The sequence below is a fragment of the Canis lupus genome, chromosome 3, assembly GCF_011100685.1.
Source record: "Canis lupus familiaris isolate Mischka breed German Shepherd chromosome 3, alternate assembly UU_Cfam_GSD_1.0, whole genome shotgun sequence".
In the NCBI taxonomy this organism is placed as follows: Eukaryota; Metazoa; Chordata; class Mammalia; order Carnivora; family Canidae; genus Canis; species Canis lupus.
Window position 1 is genome coordinate 87,841,894 of NC_049224.1, and position 7,633 is coordinate 87,849,526.

Below are 7,633 nucleotides of genomic sequence, written 5' to 3' on the forward strand. Positions count from 1 at the left end.
CTCAGCAGTTTAGCACCTGCCTTCAGCCCAGGGTGTGATCCTGGAGTCCCGGGATCGAGTCCCACATCGGGCTCCCTGCATGGAGCCTGCTTCTCCCTCTGCCTGTGTCTCTGCCTCTCTCTCTGTGTGTCTCTCATGAATAAATAAATAAAATCTTTTTTAAAAAAATATATAACACCAGGATTAGACCCTAAAATATAAATTATGGACTATCGGTGATAAGAATGTGTCATCATGGGTCCATCAATTGTAACAAATGTAGCAGGCTGGGCGGGATGCTGATTATGGGGAAAACTATGCATGTTGGGGGCAGGGAGTATTTGGGAAATCTGTACCTTCCCCTCAATTTTTCTGTGAACTTAAAACTGCTATAAAAAAATGAGTTGTCTCTGTTTTGTTTTTTTGTTTTGTTTTGTTTTGTTTTTGAGTAAGCTGTATACCCAGCTTGGGGCTTGAACTCTGGACTTCACTATCAAAAGTGATGTGCTCTACCAACTGAGCCAGCCAGGTACCCCTACATTCTATTTTTTTAAAGGAAACATAAAAAATGCATCTTAGGGTGTCTGGGTGTCTGAGTCAGTTAGGGGGGCTGCCTTCAGCTCAGGTCATAACCTCAGGGTCCTGATATCCAGCCCTGCGTCATCCATCCCTGCTGGGCAGGGAACCTGCTTCTCCGTCTCCACCTGCTCCTCCCCTCCCACTCTTTCTGTGTGTGTGTGTGTGTGTGTGTGTGTGTGTGTGAAATGAATAAATAAATCATTTTAAAAGAAAAAAAGAAGAAATGTGTCTTAGAATTGATGAAATAAGGAGTAAGTGGTGGAGGCCAGGCCTTTGGGTTGGGCATTTTCACTTATTTGAAATAACTTAAGACACTGGAGTGCGTAACCGGTAGTTTGTGAACTGTATCCACTTTTACAGCTCTCTGGAAGAGCAGACCACGTGTAAGGGACCTGCTCCTCTTAAAAATCCTTCGTTAGTGCTCTGGGATTAACTTTTTCTCTGGCCAGTTCTGTGAACTTGTCCTCTATCCCCATGCTCTAACCAGGACTCCTTCTTCTTTGCTGTATACTTCATTGCTTGCATTATTTCATTAACATTTCCTCTTTCTAAATCTCTCTCTGGTTGGTTGATCTCCTCAAAATTCCTCCAATTTATCTATGTCTCTTAAAAGAAATTAGATGCTCACTTACTAAATATAGTATTAACGAGACCTAATCACTAGTGCTGAATTAGATTAATTACCTTGCTTGTTTGGAATGTGACACTCATCAATCAATTAATATTCCACATATGTGTGGTTCCCTCATTGTATTTCCCAAGACAGATTAGTCTGAGGAGGGCTTTTGGAGGTAGATAGACCAAGTCCAAATATTGCTTCTTTCTGCCACTTGCTATTTATATAACCCTGGATAGGGTTTTTAACATCTGTGAGAGCCAGCATCCTGATGTAAAAATGTGTAAGAACACATTCCAGCCTGAATCATTCAAGGTTTGTTCAAAGAAGCAGAATTACTGAAGGAAGGGAGAAATAACTAGATATAGACATGATTTTTAGTATAGTAGATATAGAAATATAGTGTATGAGATTCAGAGATCTTAACTATAGACCTCTATCTTAACTATAGAGATTCTGGATCTTAACTATAGTCTCTGGATCTTAGACAATTGTGGGTCGATTGACCATTGAGGTGAGGCTGCTGCTTCTGTGTCTGCTGCTGTAGCCCAAAATCAGAGGGCCAGGACTCTAGAAGAGATGAACATGAAGTAGGGAATAAGGACAAATAGGAAACTTGGAGGCTCAGGAGAATCCCCAAGAATGTTCTGGATCCCACATTGGTCTCTCTCTATCTCCAAGCCTCCAACATCAATGATGGGGGTATCCTGCAGAAGAAGCTGCTCCTTACATCCCTTCCTTAGAGTCCTCACACTAGTCCACTGTGTGTGTATGGCACATTGTCTTTACCCATTCATCCATTGATGGACCCATTAGCTAAACACACACCCGACCAAAGAAGCCGGTGTAAGGGAAGGAGGAGATACAGCAAGAGTTGCTGGATTTCCTGCACATCTGGCCACTTTCTTTTAAAGATTTATTTATTTGAGAGAGAAAGAGAGAGCTTGGGAGGCGGGAAGAGCAGAAGGGGAGGGACTGTGCCACCCAGATGCCCCAGATCTGGCTGCTTTTGTATACCAAAGGGTGAACCCATATACCTTCAGAGATGTGCACGAGCCACAACAGCACTGGGTGCCCTGCACTTACTGCTCTCAGATTTAGCAAATAAAAATATGGAGTGCCTCATTAAATTTACATTTCAGTAACAAATAATTTTTAGGTATAAATGTGTGCCTAATACTGCATATACATACTTCTTTTTTGCATATAAATACTTCTTTATTTTTTATTTTTTTAATTCTTTTTTTTGAATATAAATACTTCTTAATGTAAATATGTTTCATGCAATACTGGGACTTTTTATACTAAAAATTATTTTTTTTTAGGGGAACCTGGGTGGCTCAGTTGGTTAAGTGCCTGGCTCTTGGTTTCAACTCACGTCATGATCTCAGGATCCTGAGATCAAACCTGGCATCAGGCTCTGTGCTCAGCACGGAGACTGCTGGAGATTCTCTCCCTCTCTGTCTCCTTCTGCCCACCCCCCTAATAAATAAATCTTCAAAAACATATATTTTTGCTTATCTGAAATTCAAAATTAATTGGGCATCTGTATCTTCTTGACAACCCTACCTGCTCTGGCCTTCAGAATCTAAAAACATTGTGCATGTTACTTTACTTTTACTTTCCAATTCGTACAAAAGTCTCTTGTGGGCAAATCAAAACCACAATGAGAGATTGCCACAAACCCATTAATCAAAAGAACAGAAAACAAGTGTTGTTTGAGGTACAGAGAAATTGGAAGCCTTGTGCAATGTGGGTGTGAATGTAAAATGGTGCAGCTGCTATGGAAACAGTACAGGTATTCCTCAAGATACAAAAATAGATCTACCATATGATCCAGCAATCCCCTTTTGGGTATGTATCCAAAAGAATCAAAAGCAGGAAATCAAAGAGATATTCGCATATCCATGCTCATTGCAGCACTGCTCATAATAGCCAAGAGACGGAAGAAATGCAAGTATCCACCCATGATGAGTGGAGAAACCAAATGTGGTCCATCTGTACAATGAAATATTATTCAACCTCAAGGAAGGAGTTTCCTGCACATGCTACAACATGGATGAACCTCAAGAACATTATATTAAGTGAAATAGACCAGCCACAAAAGGGTAAATACTATATGATTCCACTCATATGAAGTATCTAAAGTAATTAAGTTGAAATAGAAAGTAGAAAAGTAGCTCCTGAGGACCTAGGGAGGTGAGAGGAAGGATTAATGTTTAATAGGCATAGTTTCAATTTTGCAAGTTGAAAAAGTTCCAGAGCTCTGTTGTGCAATAATGTAAATATACTTACCATACTGAAAGGTGCACTTAAAAATGTTTAAGATGATGGGGCACCTGGGTGGCTCAGTTTGGTTTAGCATCCAGGGGTGAGTAGATTATTGTTGTGGTGCTGGTGGTTGCTGTTGTAATGGAAGAAGCTGGGTTTTACCTTGGATTATGAACAAAACAAAGAGAGTACCAATTTGGAGAAGGAAGGGGCTTTGGGAATATAGGTCATCTGGAAATTCAAAGAAATCTAGAATAAGATATTGGAATTTTGTACATGGATTTGAGGGTAAGTTTAAGTTGGATTCATCTAATCCTCGAGGAACTGGGAAAATCCAGCTAACATCTGAATTCTGCTTTTTTTGTTTGTTTTAAAATTGTCTTTCTCATTCTGCTCATTCTCTGTGGTAGCTGACTTAATATAAAGTTGACAGATGTATTTCTTCCATTTTTCACTTCTCTCTCATCCATGTTCCACATTCTTTGTTCCTACCAATAAAACACTTGCACATAATAAATAAATAAATAGATGATAGATGATAGATAGATAGATAGATAGATAGATAGATAGATAGATGATAGATAAAAATTACCTTTCTCCATGAAATGGGTATGACAGTCATCCCTATTAAAACATCTTCCTAGTGCAGTCTCCTGACTAAAAAAAAATGATAATACTTTCCAAGAAAAGACACACACACACACACACACACACACACAAACATGCACACACCTAAAAAACATTATAGAAAAAGTATACACCAGACTGTTAATGATTATGTGGAAATACAGAGGATATTCCCTCTCAACTTTTTTTCTGTATCATTTGAAGGTTTTTTTTAAACTATTGTGTATTACTATTGTAGATGGAAGAAATAAGGATTTATAAAATATTTTTGTAAAAGATTTACAACTGCCTTACAACTTGACAAGTACATCATCACAGTAAGAAACTTGAAGACAAAAAAAAAAAAAGAAACTTGAAGACACCTCTCTCAACAACTGATAGTGAAAGGGATCAGGATTTGCCACCCCAAAATGTGACATTTTGACATAGGAATTATTTTGTGTTAATAGCATTTGAGTTCCTTAAATCCCTTGCATGTTTAAGAGCAGAGCTTCCCGAAGGACCTCAACTGGATAAACCCCTCCCCAAAGTAACTCTAACCTTCCTTTCTTGGAGAGAGAAGTTGGTACCTACACCCAGACAGACATGGCACAAATGATCCCATCTCCCACCTATTCTCCCAAAGGCCCATTTCTCTTTCCAAAAAGTCATTTGCTTTTCCACAAGTGCTCTTTCTCCTCCTCCCTTGCTGCTATTAGTAAGGTACATAGACCTCAAATTCTAACCACTCTTTAAATTACTCAACTCTAAAAAAAAATTTAAAAAAAATAAAAAAATAAAACATAAAAAAATAAATAAATAAGTTACTCAACTCTAAATGCTTCCGTGTATATGTGCAATGCACATACTAATAAACTTTTGTTCATTTTTCTTTTCTTAATCTGCCTTTGCTAGTCTAACTTATAGAGCCCCAGTGAATCTAAAATGGGTAGATAGAGGAGGGGCTCCTGGGTAGCTCAGCCAGTTAAGTGTCTGCCAAAGTAAGAAAAACAATAGGAAATACTCTCTCCCAAAACTGAGACTCCAAAGAGCCTCATCTTCAAAATAAGGGTGAACTAGAAATAGAGCTTCTATTTTATATCCTCAGGTCTACAAAGACCAATGCCTATACGAAGTCTATTTCCTTAGCAAGGGGGAAAAACATTCTTAAGAAATTTTCACTGTAACCAGTTCTTACATTAGCCTGCAGCTTTCATAGGTTGAAACTGGGTGGTCCAAAAAGCACTTGAGCAGAGAATTTTGTTTCAAATTAACCTAGGAATGGGCAAAGGGCTAAAATGATGTTAGAAGATGGAAAGGACTTGATGGTGATTTATATTACCCAAGGGTAGGATGGAGTCTGGAAAGAAGGAGAAGTCACTTGAGCCACAGATAAAGGGGTTACAGAGGGGAGAATTTGAGAGGCAAAATCTACAAGCAGGGGGGACATGATAGAAATAGATGGAGGTGGAAAAAAGAGGATATCAATTATTGTTGGGGACAAGAACTATATAAAAAACCCACAGACTCAGAATTTTAATACAAGATATGGCTGTTTAGGGATCCCTGGGTGGCGCAGCGGTTTGGCGCCTGCCTTTGGCCCAGGGCGCGATCCTGGAGACCCGGGATCGAATCCCACATCGGGCTCCCAGTGCATGGAGCCTGCTTCTCCTTCTGCCTATGTCTCTGCCTCTCTCTCTCTCTCTCTCTGTGACTATCATAAATAAATAAAAAATTAAAAAAAAAAAAAACAAGATATGGCTGTTTATAAGAATCCCATTGTTTCAAGGGAGAAGAAAAGGTCTCACCACCCTGTGGCTGGAGACCATCACATGCCAGTAGGTCAATGTGTAAAAATAAATGGCTTTCACTGATACACGTAAGCCACTCCCCCTGCAAGACCGCCTTGTGGCCAGTAGGGAGGCATAGGACCTCTCATCAATCAGAGAAGATGAAACACTTGGATGTTCAGCAGGGGAAGGAAAGATGGACTTTGCAAGGTCTTAGAAAAGCTCCTTGAATGTGGCATTAATAACATACACAGGTATCTCTCTGGTAAAACATTTAGGCTCTCTCAGTTTTGTGCTGAGATGTATAACATCAAGGATTTGTTTGATAATCAAGATTTTGTTTTTAACCTTTAGAACCCGTGGCAAGAATTTCTGTTGGTTGTGGAGGGGGCGACTTTCACATCATTATTCTATTATCCCCCAAGTGTGTCCCTTGGTGGAAGGCCTGGAGTAGGACAAGGAGCAAGGGATGAGGTCATGGGAAGCTAATCTGCATACAACCAGAGCCTGTGAGTAGCGTGCACTAAGTCACCTATTGTGTGTAAGTAGCCTTTTAAGAATCAGGGTTCTGGGCACCAGGTTAAGCAACTGACTCTTGATTTCAGCCCAGGTCATGATCTCAGGGTTGTGAGATGGAGCCCCAGGTCAGCTGGGCTGCACACTAGGCATGGATCCCACTTAAGATTCTCTCTCTCCGTCTCCCTCTCTGTGATCTAAGGTCACAACGTATGATATCATTCTGCTCACTTTCCCTTGAATCAGAAAACACATTTGCCTCAAGTATCTACATTTTTTTTGTTTCTATACTCTTTAACAATACGATAAATTAGTCACCTACACCAACATGACCGAAGAGTAAGAGTCAACACCTCAAGTTAGTTTTTCTCTTTTGTACAAAATTATGGACTAACAGTTTTTCAGCCTTAAAGTGTGTCAGTTGACCAGAGTCATTATCCTCTTTGTGGTGTTCAGATTGTCTCAAGTACAGTTTAAATGGGTTCCTGTGGTCTTTTGACACAACACCATTAATCTTCGGAAGCTCCCGAGCTTTCTGGCACAACTAAATGCTCAGTCGCACATTGAATCTTCCAGCGCAGATGTAAAATCAACCATTTCTCCAAGAGGTCCTGTGCTCCTGAGCACTGAGTGTGCATCACAGAATGACCTTGCTCCTGGGCCATATCACTGAACAGGGCTAAAAATCATGTATTCCCCCCCATGGACTAGTATGGAATTTTTTTTTAATCAGCTTTGTTAAGGTAAAATTGATAAATAGAAATTGTATATAATTAAGGTATACAGCTTAATGTGTTGATATACACATACATTGTAAAACAAACACCACAATCAATATGATTAATAAATCCATCACTTCACTGTTACTATTTTCCTTTTTCCTTCTTTCCTATCTTTTTTCTTCCTTCCTTCCTCCCTCCCTCTTTCCTTCTTCCTTCCTTCTTTCCTTCCTTCCTTCCTTCTTTTCTTTCTTTCTTCCTTCCTTCCTTCCTTCTTTCTTTCTTTTTCTAGTGAGTATGAATAAGATCTACCTTTTAGCAAATTTCAAGTATACAATAACCTTTGATCTTACAGTCTTTGGCCAACAGCTCCTCATCTCCCCCTCCACCTGACCCCTGGTCACCACCATTCAACTCTCATTTTAGATGCCACATATAAGTGGGATCGTGCAGTATTTACATCTCTATGTTTGGTTTATTCTCTTAGTATAAAGTCCTCCAGGTTCACCCATGTTGATGCAAATGAAAGAATTTCCTTGTTCTTAAAGACTGATAAT